The sequence below is a fragment of the Tinamus guttatus genome, unplaced genomic scaffold (assembly GCF_059628265.1).
Source record: "Tinamus guttatus ecotype Peru unplaced genomic scaffold, ASM5962826v1 Tinamus_guttatus_pri_ptg000048l, whole genome shotgun sequence".
NCBI lineage: Eukaryota > Metazoa > Chordata > Aves > Tinamiformes > Tinamidae > Tinamus > Tinamus guttatus.
Window position 1 is genome coordinate 299,849 of NW_028288582.1, and position 15,949 is coordinate 315,797.

The following is a 15,949-nucleotide window of genomic DNA, read 5'->3' on the forward strand; positions in this document are numbered from 1 at the left end:
ACCGCTCCAGTATCAACGGGGCAGGGAGATGGATTGCTTGGAGTTTGTCCCCAAAATGCGTCCCCAACACTTTGCCCCCAAGCAGCCCCCAGACCAGTGTCCTCTCCGTGTCTTTCTCCTGCTTTGCACCATCACATCGTCCTGGGGGTGGAAATGCAAAGGGAAGATGATTGAAAGGAGGTCGACCAAAGGCATTCTTGGGCCTTGGCAATTCTGGGGTAAAAATCTCCTCTTGACGTTCTGAACTTTTCAAGGAGCATCAAACTAATATGATTCATTGAGTCACTCGAGGAAGGGTGTAGCCAAGGGCTGGCAGAGCCCAGGGCAAAGCCAAGCCAAAGGGCTGGCCTTCTCCTCCAGGATATGGTTCAAGAGACACGACACCCCTTGAAATACCCATTGCTGCGTCAGGGCTACTGCCTGCAGCATGTCTAAAATATGTGTCCAAAGCAAGCCAAGGAGCCCTGACTCACACTCCCCGTGAGCCAGGAGGAAGAAATTGTTTTTCGTAGGGGATCGCAGAAGCTTGTGGCATATTGTGGGTGCTATTTTAAGGCCTGATCCGAAGACTACTCTAGGGTCAACAGAAAGTCCTTCTGGTGACTCAAGTGACCATTACCAGGCTTGGATTAGGTTACTGGGCAGGTTGTTTGGAGGAGCTTGGGTGTGTATTCCACAGCCATGGCTTGGGAGGGCTCCTGGGGCATGTGGCCCTGATGGATGCAGGGATGCTGGAGGTGCCGCATGGTGTCTGGGTCCCCCATGTGGTCCCTGTCACCTCGGCAGCTCTTGTCTCCCTGTCACCCAAGCTTCCCAGTAAAAGGGGACAAGGCTTTGGGGTGCCAGCAGAGTGCCTGGCCATAGAAAAGCTTCACAAGCAGAGCCCACAGGAAGGATGTGTGTGATGCATGGCTGGGGATGGCTCGTAGAGGACCACGATGTGAGAGCTCTGTGTTGACCCACCATTTCCAAGTGCTATGGTCTGAGCACCAGAAAAGCACTCTGAGAGGGGAGGGCTTACATTATAACCACTGGGAATGTACGTGGCTGGCATGGGCATGGATGCAGAGGTCATGCACAACATGCTGGGAAAGTCAAATAATTACCAGGCTGCAGCAAGTGTCTCCACCTTCTATTTCCTCCCCTTCCTCAGAGTGGCAATGTCTGCTCAGCACATCTTGCGAGCAAAAAGCAACCGAAGTAAAGCAAAAATAAACCAGATAGCTGAAACAGGAGAAGAGAGAGTGCAGCTACGGCACAGCTTTGTGTAAAACCTCATTCCTTACTGGTAGTAAATAAAAATAGGGTTTTTTTGTTTTTTTTTTCCTCAGTGACTCACAGCATAGACATTGCATGGAAAGGGCACTAGAATCAACAGCCAGAGGAAAAAAAATACAGAAATGGAAAAATGATCATCACAGTGCATTTTTCCCATTCCCCTTTCATCTCTTACACCTGTGTTTGACTTCAGCCAACCTTACATAAATCCTTTAAACATCTGTCTAAGTCACTTATGAAATAAGCTAAAATGGTCTCAGCCAAGCTAACAGTTCATTTTGCTGGATATCTGTATATTTAAACCCAAACAGGTTTGCAGAGTTCAGCAAGCCAGGCAGGCAGTAGGGTTCCCATCAAACTCATCTGCTCATTCAAAATGTTAAAATCTGTTTATGCCAGAACTTTGACTGCAGACACCACTTTATGAAAGCCCCTATTTATAGCTGTGAACTTAAGAGAGAGGCAACCAAAGTTTGCTTAAGGGCAGTGACTAACTCTTACAAAATCATGCTCTGCAGAAGACCTTTTTGCACTCTGAGCATATGTTATATCTGGCAGGGGATTAGTCCTATGGGGTGGAAAACGAGTTCTTCAGATAATCTCATACCAATGCAGTCCTTACTAAAGGGTAGAGTGTTTCTGCCAGTGGTCATAACCTCCATGGAGCAGCAGCCCTCACCTAAGTGAGGTGAGGACACATAGTTGTGACCACAGTCATGATTTTGTGCTAATACAAGACAGGTAGAGTGATGCTAAAACAGTTACTCTATGGTTTAGGAGGCAGGGCAGTGTTACTGCTCTTTCCTTTCCGTGTTTTGTGGATGATTATTTCAGGGCTGAGATCTGAAAGCTCTTTCCAGGGCAGTGTAAAGGAGTGGAGAGGGAGGACAAATGATAAGATTCGTCCAAAGTGTCCGTAACACCAGAGCCAGCACCCCACACTCCACAGCTTCTGTCCCCACGGGGTATTTACACATGACAACCAAGACCTCCAACCACAGGCACTTCCCCAGAACGCTTAGACTGCCCTTCAACTTAGCAAAGAGATAAGTGCAACCTTTCTTGAGGACTACTTGCTGCCAGACTGTCTTTGGCTATTCTTGATTTACTGATGAATTTAAAAGAAAATTTAAGGTTTTTCTTTAAGGTGAGAAATATATTTTTCCCTTGACACAGCTCAGAAATAGCAAAAGGGATTTGGTTTAACATGCCTGATAAAAGTCTTTACTGGGTTGCGATCAAGGCAGATACATTTCTGTGTTGGGATTATCTCGTGTTGTGAATTTAGACCGTCTGCTTTCCTATAGCTTCAGTTTCTGCAGAGGTACCTGCTAGTCAGGAATATTTATTGGATGTTCCCCTCTGGAGTATTGCTGACCTCCTTGCTTTATTGTGTGTATTCACTATAACGATTCTTCAAAATCTAAGATGCTACTTCTCTTTCCTTGTGTCTATCTAGATATCTTCTTGACTCTCAAGCTTAACAAGAGAGTGCCTCATGCACATTGACTATTTTCACAACAACTCTATAAAATTTTAGGAGCCATATTTTAGAAATTGGAAATTTAAGAAGGTTTTAAGTCACTTCCAAATTTAAGAAGAATTTAAGTCACTTCCTTGACGTCACAGAGAAAAGGCTGCAAGAGAACCAGTGATGGTGGATTTATTACTACCCAAAAGATTAGAAAACAAGGACAGCTGAACAAGAGCCATGGGTGAAAGAAGATACTTGTCAGAATGTGTAAACATGGCAAGCCCTAGCTCTTCCTGTTATGATTAAACTGGCAGATACCCCTTTCTTCTAGATTCCTGCTATGTGAGTTTGCCCCCATGAGCAAACAGAACCAGTGTCATCTATCTGGCAATATCCATCCTGTTTGAAACTCATGGCTTGGTGTTTCACCCAACTTGACATTTCATGAAGTGCAGTAAGGCACATCTCCTTTATCTAATTCAAGCATCTTCTTTTCCTTTGGCAGTGGGAAATACTCTTTCTTTTCTTTCTAACTTCCATGTTGAATGGAAGCACTGAAAATGAGCAGTATCTTCTTTCTCTAGAGGGCAATTCAGATCTTCATTCCCTGGCACCATCTTGAGATACAGCAAGTGATGCTTAGTGGGGCTCAAAGAAAAATTGGAAATGTGTCTAAAGAAGACAAACATTGACTGATCTTGCATACTACTGAGATAAAAAGCAAACAAGAAGTATCCATGATATTGCATTCAGGCATCTACCCAACACTAAATGGGAAGACAAAAATACCAGATGGGCTGGTTATTCCCGGAAGTATTTTATCATATTTCCCTTGGAAGCACCTGGAATGACAAGTCACCAACAGAGACTGGAGACTGCAGTCAATGGGCTAGTGCATAGTCCCTCATGGCAGTTACGCAGGAGCCTTTGGAGATGACTACATGATCAGAAGAAGCACAAGGCTCAAAACCTGCAGGGCTAGATAAGGAGCTGCAGGATCCAGACAAAAAATAGATTTCTGAGAAATTAGCAAACAGGACAGAGCAGAGAATAACATCATTGTGAAACACTAGCTGTTTTGGCTTTATTGAGAACTCCCTGGTCTCGATGTTCTCTCAACCAGCATGCTCCCTGTGGCTCATCTATTTTATGTTACTAAGAATGATGCTGCATTCCTGCATTATGAGAAAGCTCCAGGACTGGTCCAAGGGAAAGGGCTTTGTAGGTGAAGGTTGCAGAAGTTCAGAAATGTTTTGCTGTCAATCTCTTGAGCAACCTGAGTTGGATCACCCCATCTTTCTTGACCTTACCTCATTTCAGTGGAGCAGAGAGAGCCTTTCTTTTGCTTCACTTCTCTAAGTTTTTCTTTTGCCATATCTTACACAATAGAGAGTTTGTTAGTGCCCTCGAGCACACTATAGATAAAAGAGTAGAACAAGGAGTTGCTAGGGGAAGGATGGTGAAATTTAGCAAGTATGGCTTAGGGCTCTTACAGTTAACAGAGTAGACTGAAAATCTGCAGCCTGGCATCACCATCAAAAATCAATAGCAGTTGCAAAAGCTCAGCTTTATACTGAATTATTTTCCTCTTTGATTAGCTGAGGCTGCTGGAATCTATCACAAAATTACAGAAGCTGGGTCTGTACAGCATGACGACATGGCCCAGGATACTCAATACAGCTTGCAAATAAAGGGATCACGACAGCATAGAGGGCACAGGAAGACAAATTCTCAGCTAGCAGAAGTTGATGCAACTCCATTGACCTGCACAATGTGCCACCAATTTATGGTAGCTGAGAATTGTCCCCAACACATTGACAGCCCCCTTGGCTGTAGAAAAAATAAATATATAGTTTTTTCTGAGGCTCTTTCATAGCTGAAGATGCTCAGGGATGCCTGAGATGTGGTTGAGAGCCTTATCCCTGACCAAAGCTGGATGCTGCACTGGACTGTGCTGGTGTAGAGAGCTGAGATGGGGCCAAAGGAGTCTCCTCCCTGCAAAAAGGCCCCGGTTTGATCTGGCTCTTGCTAGAGTTAGTGGGAAAATGCTTGGACCCATCCTGGCTGCAGCCAAAAACATGATTTGAAATGACTCTCTGCCTCTAGCCACAAACCACAAGAAAACAAACATTGGGCCTGTGGGAATATTTAATATTATAAGCCCAAGGGTAAGAAGTAGTGCAGTCCAATTGCCTTGAGCAAGAGGTAGTGCCTAGCTTAAACTGCATGGACCAAAGTAGACTTGGAGGATAAAGGATCTCGAGAGCAGACAGATAAGACAGATCTTGTTTCGCCTTTATTGTGAGAATACCTGTCCAGGTGCAAACAGCAAACAGCAAAGCAGCAGTAGCTTGCAACCATGGGATTGAACATATGGGATTTGCAGTATGGGATTGCAATCGCTTGCACAGATGAGATATGAGATTGTTCCTTCCCTCCTTCCTTCCTTCCTTCCTTTTCCTTCCTTCTTTCCTTTTCCTTCCTTCCTTCCTTCCTTCCTTCCTTCCTTCCTTCCTTCCTTCCTTCCTTCCTTCCTTCCTTCCTTCCTTCCTTCCTTCCTTCCTTCCTTCCTTCCTTCCTTCCTTCCTTCCTTCCTTCCTTCCTTCCTTCCTTCCTTCCTTCCTTCCTTTTCCTTCCCCAAACTCTTTACCTTGAGGAGACTGATCCAAAGCCTATTGGATTAAGGGAAGCCTTTATGCTGCTTTAGCTGAATTTGGATCAGTCCCTAACGCTTCACACGTGATCTGAATTATCTGAATTTATCCTATGCAGTTGCAGGTAGGTAGCATCAAAGTATCTGAAAAAGTTGGATTAGATTGTTTCAAATCATCTGATGAGATTTAACTTGATTTAATCAAATCACAAGGCAGTTGGAAAGTTAGTTTAGACCAGATTTAATAGACTCATGTGAAGCAAAATATGCTAGAAGAAAAAAAAATAAGCAAACAAGAATAACCCAAGGAGAAGATCCATTAGATGGAAGATATAGCTGAACAAATTTTGCCCAGAAACTAGATGCTTGATTTTTCGATTTGTCGGGAGGAAATCAGAGATGTGAAGTCTTTAATTAACCATGATATCTTTCCAAAGCAGATGCTGCACACCTCAGTTATTATCTTACTGGCCTAGGCTCTAATATATCTGTTTGGCATAAGCTTACCCAGCAGATCATAGTGATTTCTCCTTGGCCTAAAATAATGAACTTTTAGGATACTGAAGACTGTGAGTACAATTTTAGAAATAGCTAATAGAATCGAGCTGAACTAGTTTTGCTGTCAAGGTGAAAGCACGGATTGTTCTTACTACTGCCATGGCTTGTAAGAGCCCTCAACCAATTAATATGTTTTAGGAATTTAGCCCAGCTAAAGAGCAGGTGGTTAGCGAGGAGGCTTCATCGTTTCCCTCTCTCCCTTACTTGGTGTGATTTCCTTTTCACCCAGAGAGCAGGGATTGCTCCCATGTCTTTCAATATGCAAGTCCCACTGTCCTGCCTGCTCCAGGCTGGCTCCATGTCACTAGACAGCAGCAGCCCTTGGACAAGGGTGATTTGCAGTGTTCTCCTGCCATTTTTAATGTGGAATCTGCAACCCAAGAGGAATTACAGCAAGGTCATCTTTACCATGGAGCAATATTTTAATGGTATCACGTTTTAATTCCTTCATCTTCCCACCTTCCTCAACCCAAAAAGCTAGACCCAAATTTCCTGTGTAATTTGTGGCCCATTGATTTATACTGCCCAACCACATCTCTGCTATACCAGTTAAATTGCTTCTTGCTTGCCAAGTTAAACACTCCAGCTCTCCCATATTTGGTGGTAAACTCCTGCAATTAGTGCAGAGGCATGTGGTGTTTCACTGCTGGTAGACGCTCTGCTTGTTGTCCCACTTTGGTGAAGCCTTGCTTCTGCTTGGAGAGGTGCCTCTAACTTATTATTCTTTATTGTTCTGGCTGCTGGAAATTCAATACACTCCCACAAATCCTCCTCATCTGCGTGCTCCCAGACCTTAGAGCCACCTACAGTGTTTGTGGTCTGAAATAAATACTCAGAAGTTTTCCCAGGCAACCCAGTGGTTTCTTTCCCTCTCTTCACTTCTGCTTTCCCTCCAGATGGAGGCTGAGATGACCATGACGGCAAACGGCGGAGAACGAGACTGCAAGAGCAAACCAGTGGGTCAGACAGTAGGTCTAACTGGCCCAATATCCTGTCTCTGACAGTGACCAAAAGCCCCAAGAGGCCTGGGGAAGAGCATGAGATTTATACTACCTCACCTAAGAACTCACCTAGCTCCCAAATATTTGCTGATCAGGGACTTTCTGAGCCAGATGTAGTCCTCCTCAGTGGATTTCTCACTCATTGGCTTGTCTAGCTTCTCCTTGGCTCTGTGTGACCCCCAGCATCCTGCGAAAAGTGCTGCAATCGGGAGTGAGTCTCTACATAGGACCCTAGTCTTCCTCCCGCCAGTGCTTCTGAACTGGCCTCATCTCACTGGCCTCAGCTCCTTGCTTTCCTGCTGAATTACTGTGAGTCTGCCATTGGCTTCTCACCCCACATCCAGGCCTGCCCAGGGGCTGTCGAGGCCCCCGGTCCCCCGTGTGGGGCTGATCACCACTCATGGTGCCTGTTGAGCTAGGCTTTTGTTATCCTTCATCCATAAAATGTCTGTAATCTTCTCCTGCTGGTTTGGCTCCATCAGCACAACCCACCCTCTGGTCTCTAAGCGTGAATCCAACGTTGCATGTTGGTGGTGGTGAAAGGTGAAAAAGCTCATTACCACCGCACTGTTCTTTTACAAATTGGCTGAAACTCATGCCCTCGCCATCAATCCTCCTTTCCACAACAAATTCCCAAGCACCTAATAAAGTTAAATCACATCCATTCTTCAGCATCAGGCATTGACATGCCTTGGCATCCCTCCTGCCTCCCCAGCCTGCACAACTGGAGCATTTCAGTGGAAGTTGCCCTAGATGGGTTTCCTCCCTGCGTTCCATCCCCAGGTCTTTGCTCTGTTTATAATAACGAGCCCTATAGCCATAGCCACGTATTTACCCCACCCCTGTGGATTGTTTGCAGGAAATCTGAGCCCCTCTCTGCACCTCAGGCCTAAGTCACTTACCTCTCCCCTCGTTTTATTACTGTCTGTTGGTGTCCAGCAGCAGAAGTGCCATGTCCTTCTTGCTCTCCCACCAACTTAGTCTAAGCCCCCACCATCTGGAGATGATCTATTTGTCTATTTAGATTCCAAGCTCTCCAGGGCAGGAACTGTCTCTAATTGTGTGTTTGTACCCTACCTACAGCTGTGCTGGACTGAATACACCCACTGTCATCTTCTCTTGGAAACTAAGTTCCTCCTGGGAGTGTCCAGCACTGAGAAGTAAGACCATTTGGAAATCCAAGTTGCTCCAGGCACATGCCAGAGCTCCTTGGTTGCACTTATATGAGACCACAGAAAATTCTTCCAGTTATTGCAGTAATCATCCAACCCAATTTTTGCTGCTGAACAGATGACAAGCAGCTTAAATGCAGTGAAACCATTGCCTAACATGGTGGAGCTCACACATGGTTGGGGCTCCAAGTATGCTCAAATAGTACTGCAGCCCAGAGGGAAGTGCCTTAGTACCCCCAAACTTTCCAGGGCTTCCAGCTAGTGTCAGGAAGGAACAAAGAAGAGAAGTCAGGACTTACCAGGCCAGACTGCAGGCTGAATATGGAATTCCATCCATATGGTCCTTCCATTTGAAGTATATCTTCACGGGTATACATTGACTATTCACAGCTAATATAAAATCTGCCTACCTGTTTCAAGACATTAAAGATCTTAGGTGCTTTTGTTCACACACACACACACACAAAAAAAAAAAAACAGAAAAAATATCTTCTTTTTCCTCTGCTACTCAAAAGTTTAAATTTAAATACATGCATAAAGGCGTCTTCTCTGAGCAGTATTCTCTTCCTACTATCCCCTGTCTAAAGCACATTTTTTCTAGCTCTTTATTTTTGGTGGTACAGGTAGAAATGCTGTTATCACAATAACAACTTTAAAAATTGAGAAAAGGAAAAGGCTTAATAGAGTTTCTGGCCTAATCCAAGAGAGAGGATGAACGTGTTACCGCAGAAAGTCTCCTGCAGATGGTTAAAAGCATCCTGCTTCAATAACACAATAAAACAGAAAAAGCATATCTATATATTTTCCCATTTGGTTAACTCACGAACACCATTGATGCTTGTTTTGGCTGATTTTGATTCCTGCCTTTGAGTGTAAAGGAATGGCAAGGAAGTTTATGAATGAGGTCCCACTCACATTCCAGGCTCAGCTATGTGCGCGGGCTGCTCTCTGCCGAGATCCTGCGATGAGGTCATTGCAAAACCACCTAGTTTGCCCAGTGCGCTAACTCAAACAAGATTAAAACGGACAGAATTGCAGTTACTGCAATGCAAACACACACACGGTAGTTTGCCAGCATCCGCCGAGCTGCAACACAGAAATTTGCAGAAAAAGAAGAAAAAAATCCCCAAACCCTTTCATCTATGAAAAGCTGTTTGGAAAATCAGCTTGATCAGCTCAGCAATGAGCTAAGATAATGTTTATCTGTAAAAACGTGGAAGATCATGCAACTCTTAGGAGACCAAGCTAAGATAACTACTCAGATGAAGGGAAGGGAAGGGAAGGGAAGGGAAGGGAAGGGAAGGGAAGGGAAGGGAAGGGAAGGGAGAGAAGAGAAGAGAAGAGAAGAGAAGAGAAGAGAAGAGAAGAGAAGAGAAGAGAAGAGAAGAGAAGAGAAGAGAAGAGAAGAGAAGAGAAGAGAAGAGAAGAGAAGAGAAGAGAAGAGAAGAGAAGAGAAGAGAAGAGGAAAAGAAAAGAAAAGAAAAGAAAAGAAAAGAAAAGAAAAGAAAAGAAAAGAAAAGAAAAGAAAAGAAAAGAAAAGAAAAGAAAAGAAAAGAAAAGAAAAGAAAAGAAAAGAAAAGAAAGTTAGAGCAACAGGAAATGACTCATTTACTACCAAGTGCTCAGGTATTTTAAAGAGCTTCCACTTTTGTGCACCTCAGAGAAAAAAGATGCTGGCAGTGGGGGAAGGCGTGACATGAAAGCAACTTTCCTTGCTGAAAGAGCAAAGGCAGAAGAAGGGTTCAGTGACAAGAGGATATAAAATACCCTGCAATTCGTCAACGAGAGGAATCAAACTCGGCTGGAGTGATCGGCATTCTTGGGGATTATGGAGAGGATTACGGTGAGTTGCTAGCTGGGCGAGCAAGCCACTGAAAGATGGGCTTTCCTAGGGCCTATTAAGGCTTTGGGAAACTTAATGAGATCTTTCTTGAATCTGCAGAGCAGCTGGCTGGCCCGTGTGTGGGGAAAGCCATTTATCTGAGGAGGGAAGAAAAATAGGTACTGAAAAATCAAAATGTTTGCATTCCCTAAAAATATCCTTCCAGCCTTGCGAGGGGGAAATCAATTATCCGCAAGGCCATGCTGCTGTCGCTTGGAAAAATTCAAGGCATTTTCCAGCTCCGGCTGCCCTCCAGTCTGCGGCGCTGAGCTGATCTTGCTGTCAGATGGGGCTCATCATGGCGGCATTCGCTGCCTCTGAGTCTTTCATGTGTTTAATCTCACGACCCACCTGTGAGCCAAGGAATTATGGAGAGGCAACAGAGGAAAAGGCCCAGACTTTTAAAGGGATTTACATGCCCATTACACGGCTCCAGGTGAGACTGGAAATCCCTAGAAGAGGAGGATGGTGCACCTGGGTCTTCCCAGCCTTGGGTTAGAGCCATGCACATCACTTGGACCTCAGATGTGGAAGAGCTTAACGTGCCTGTGAATGGGCTATTGTTTCTCTCCCAATTCTTATTAATGAACGTTATGAGTCCTGAAGAAAGAAGAAAATCACGCAGGCACTGAATGCAGAACATGAAGTCAACTCTTCTCCCGAGGATGAGCAGGGCCTTGCAGCATGGGCAACTATATTTATTCTTGGGGAAACCCTTTCCAAATAATGCCTGAACACCATAAAGAAATGCCACCATATTCAGAGACCCCAAAGGTGTGAGTGCAGAAGACTTACAGGAAAAAAGAGATCTCCTCTCTAATTAAGAGAACATGGGACAGGTGACTGCAGCCACTGTGATTTACTGTAAAGATGTTTGTCTGATTTAGTTACTATATGCTGTCTTTGTGTAACTTTTGCACAACTCTTTTCTTTTTCACGATTTGACCCAGGAAATACAATTAATTCCAAAGAGTTTGCAGGGCAGAATTGCAGACTAATTCCTCTTCATCCTAACTTATAGGGAGTTTTTCCTCATGGATGGTGGCCATGGGTGTTGCACTTTGATTTTCTGCCATGACTTCACCATTACTTTTTTTTTCCAGTAAAACATAAAAAATTCCCTCAATGTGTAAAACTACACAATAAAGTGTAATCAGTATCTTACAAATCCACATTGGTATCAAGGCAGTTCCTTTCCCGTGCGCTGTTTCTTATTAAATTGATGTCTATGGGCTGATCACACATGCTGTGCTACATAGCTAGGTATCCAGGCAACTCCTTCAAAACTTGCTGTAATCAATGGAAAGAGCCTACTGCCCTCAAAACACCACTGAATTTAAAATGAACTTGAGCTCCTCTTTATGAACCAGCAGAATCCTCCTAGTTTTTGTTATCTCCTTGCACGTGGATGGAGCCAGTCTAAAGACAGCAGAAGAAATGCAGTGAGAAGGTTGCACAGATCACACTAGACCATAGGAGTCAACAAAACTGAATCCACCTGGTTGCTTTGGCCATGCAGATGCTTTGCAGTGTCCCGTCCTGAGCAGCATGGACCAGAAGTGTGGCCAAGTGAGTCTCTGAAGCACGCTGATGTGGATTCATCCATCGGTTTCCCAAGGCAAGCTGTGCAGAGAGGTTGCGTTTTAGGCAGTCAGCACCCGCTTGCCAGCTGAAGTACAAAGCCTAATTGAAGAAAGCTGTTCTTTTATCCACACAAAGGATAAACAGCCAGTGTTATGGTGACAAACTTTCCAGCAGCTTCGTTAACGCTACTCCAAGTATTGACATACAACTCCACTGAAGGGAAAAAAAGGGCAATGTTCTTAATTTACAAAAGTTCTTCGGTCGATTCCAGCTTGGCTTTGGACCTCAAGTCCAAAATTTACACATCTGCTGAAGGTCCTGAATCACATAGCAGAGAGTTCTTGTTCGGGTCCAAAGTGTGGAAAAATCACTCTTAATAAGATGTAGCGTTTACAGAAGCACTTTATTTCTTGCTCATTAGAGAAGGTTATTTTTATTTCAAACTTCCAGTTCTTCCCCGTCTTTACTGCTGGCTCCAGGGACTCTGGATGTGCCGAGGCCAAAGAACTTTTCAGCAAAGGACTGTCTCAAATGCCACCTCTCACCCCTCCTGCTGTCTGAAGGAGATGGTGGTGGCATTTGCTTCACACTTAAATTGGCCTCTGTGGCTTTACCTGCACCTTTAATGAAGACCTGAGATGGACACCTCCCTCTTGTCCCCTCTAAGGCTGCGATGACCATAAGCCTGGTGGGAGCAGTCCTGGAGGTGACACTGGAGTCATCATCGCCTCCTGGACTCTCAATGAGAAAAGGAACGAAAAGATTGTGCTCTCCCCATGTATTTACTCCAGTTTCCCATTCTGGGTTCTGTTACTCATCACCACATGCCAGTGGAGCCAGGAGACTCCGGGTGAGCACCTGAGTGAGGCTTCCCTCCCTAGACGTCGGGATTCAAGTACACATTCACAGGACACACGATGATATAGGACACTATATTTTGGTCTTCAGCAGGCACTCTGAGGAGCAGCAGAAGGTTAGGCTTTTCCCATCACCTTCGTTCCGGGGATGCTTGCGGCCCCGGCACTGGGTGCTCTTGGCTACTCATCACGAGGCCCCCTGTCAAAACGAGGATGGCTGATGAGCTACGAACAAGCGCATGGCGAGATAATAGATGAAAGAGCCTCAAGATGAATTAGGTGCCTCTAGAAAACCTGGCCAAATGTGTTTAAAACAGGAGATCCAACACCATCAATTCTCATCAAGCAGCTTTACCAAAAAAAAAAAAAGAGGAGGCAACTTATGCTTAGAAGACTTGACTTATGCTTAGAAGACGTTATCTTTCCTTTTAACAGGGGTTTTATAGTGTATTTGGAGAAGATGACAAACAATAGGGTTATTTTGAAGTCATGCCAGACAGTGCATTCGTGGCAGGAGGACAACGTTACCTCCACAGCCATTAAGCCTTTTTTGCCAACAGGCAGCATTAATAAAAAAAGGGAAAATGCTCTTCTTAAGTTCCTCACAGCTACAGCCTGTTGAATTCCTTTCAATGAGATATTCGCCCACTCAGAAAACACCACTTTGTCCAAAATGAAACTTTCTGCAAGAAAGCATTAGTTCTATTGCTTTTTACATAAGAAAACCCCCCCAACCAAGCCTCTCAGTTATGCCCATGGTCCATGCTGCAGGAGGGAAGGCTTCCATTGCCTTTATTCCCCAGCAATTTTCAGTTTTAAACTACACCTTGTATAACTGGAATGAACTGGATAAGTTTTGGGACATTTTGCAGAGGATGGGGAGTTGCAGTGCCTTAAGGCTGCTGGAGCAGGGACTGTATTTTGGTTTCAGTCTGTACAGAGGCTCATCCTGATCTCTGATGCCACTGGAAGACAAATAAGTTGGCAGGAAGTAAGTTTCACCAGGGTGAATCTATCCCAAATTGCCCCCAGTCACACAAAGAGCCAAAGACTTAAGAGGAGGACAGATAGGAAGAGATGTTTCATTTCCATGCCTTTGATGGCAAAAATGAACACCTGCTCCCAAAGCATCTGGCCAGCAGGACTCGGTTGTCTTTAAAATTGCCAAACCCTCCCACTTGAGAAATATAAACCAATTCATCTGAATGTTTCTAATGAGCAAATTCCTTGTGCGCTCCTGTGCTTGGGAGAAGCTTGTTCTCACGTGGCCCCGTGTCTCTGCCAACCCCGGGGCTGCACACACCAACCTGGCAAATACCAGCAGCTTCAAATCACAGGGATTGTTTGCACAGGTGAACTTGGAGACGGCTGTGCTGGTGGGATGCAGAGCAAGCAATAACACCCGCTTGTAAATGCAGACTGAGTTGCACTTTCACAGATGCATCTACCAGTTAGATTGCATAGATGAGCAATAAGGAGGCTGTCTTTATTGGCACAGGTCAGCCCGGGTGCTCAGTCTGCACATTCAAACCCCTGGCAAACATGGGACAAACCCCAGCATCTTTTGGCCTGTATCTGCCCCACGGCCTTGGCCCTGTGCCGGGCTCAGCTCCACGCAGGTGCAGGGCTGTCCCAGGGGCCTCGGGAACATGATCCGCCGCGGGCAAAATCCTCTTTCATGTGCCGCGAGCTGGGGCAAGCTCTGCCTGGCAGCCGGAGTAAAGGAGTTGGACATGAGAAAATAATTTTCCATTAAACTCCTCCAGCTTGCCCTTAATTAAGTGCAATCTGAGGAAATAAGGCAGGCAGAGCGTTGTCTTTAAAGGTGCACTTGCAATGCCCGCATTGCCATGGTCATGCCCACGGTGCCCACCCACAATGACCCCCGGGTGGCAGAACCACTGCTCCCAGCTCCTCCTTCATCCCTGGTGTCCATCCCTCAGCAGCTTGGAAAGGCTGTTGGGAGCCGGACGAAATTCCTGGGAATTTCGGAACCATCCGAAGCCGTGTGCTTAGTGAGCGATGCGGGAGTGCCAGGTGAAAACTTATCTGTGCAGTGTGAGCGTGCCCCGGTTCCTAGGCGTATGCACATGTGGTATCGTTTTTCGATTATTTGGAACATACAGGACTAAATTAATAACAGTTCTTACAAGGCCCTGGGGCTCCGTGTAAAGGAATTTTGATCTCCTTAGGAAAGGCTCACCATTTCTCATAGGAGAGATGCACTTGACTTCTGACCTCTTTTCAAAGGCACCTGCGTGAGCTTTTAAAATCCACTACCACCAATTACCCACTTTCAACCTGAAGTGTTTAAACCCCAGCCCACATTAACTGAGCTTAGCACATAGCCATGTCACGGCCGACTTCCTGATGCGAGGAGATGCCTTGACACGGCTGAAAGCGAGTTTCGGGACGAGGCAGGAGATTATCAGCTTCTCCTCCTGACAGCTTCAAACAAAGGGGCCTTTTAGCCACCTGGTTTGTGTCTCCCCACACCTGCATTAAGATTGGGAGACCAACCTTTGTACTGCTGCCTTGATCCTATTATTTGCATGTACCTGTCCGCGGTCACCCTGCATCACTTAATAGCCTTCAGACAGACCAAAGGAAAGAAGATGCACATCTACTACTTCCCTTTCAGGTTTAATACCTTTCTTTTTTTCTTTCCCCAGCTCTGCAAGACTTTTAGGACACTGCAGCATTTATTTAAACTCCAGGGAGATTGATTTTGGCAAGGCAGGGCAGGGAGGGGAGATTGTGAGCAAGCAAAAATAGGGGGTGAGAGGTGAAAAGAGGCCCTTTTCAGGCATTTTTCTGGCAGGTGACAGCCCCAAGGTGGTCCTTATCCCTGGGTAAAGCCTCATGTCTCCCAAGGACACGGCACCCCTCCTTCATACCCATGAGCTTGGGAGCCCCTAGGAGAGGGCTCTGAGACTTTGCCTGGATGCCAAGCTTGGGATGTGCCCCCCTTCCCTCTCCCTCCACCCTACAGTGAAATTAGCTTTGTCTTCTCCATCCTGGAGCTGGAAGGAATGTCTCGATTTTAAATTAAATTCATACTCCGTTTCCCATGCTTGCAGAATTAGCCAAAAGGACAGAACATTATTAACCTTCCGGATCCAGCCCTAGCTGTCAAGGTGTCCACACAAGGGGGGGATTTCAGCTGCAGCCTGTGCATATGCGTTGCCACTTTTTAGCCCCAGCCAGTTCCTTGACTCATCACTGTAACTGAGTAAGGTAGAAATATTAGAGCCGCATTCATATTCCATTCCAGGCCTGGTTTAAATCACCAGCTTTGTGGAAAGCTCTGGATTGGTCCAAAAGAAAAAAAAAAAGAGGCAAAAAGAAAAACAAGAAAAAGAGTTTTCTGGTTCTAGTTTTTCATATTTTCTTTCCCCCTCTGAAAAGTGAAACCCTCCAGCTGCCCGGCATTGCACAACGGCGCGAATGCTGTGAGTTCCAGCCCTAATCCCAGCCCGCCCGGCACGCC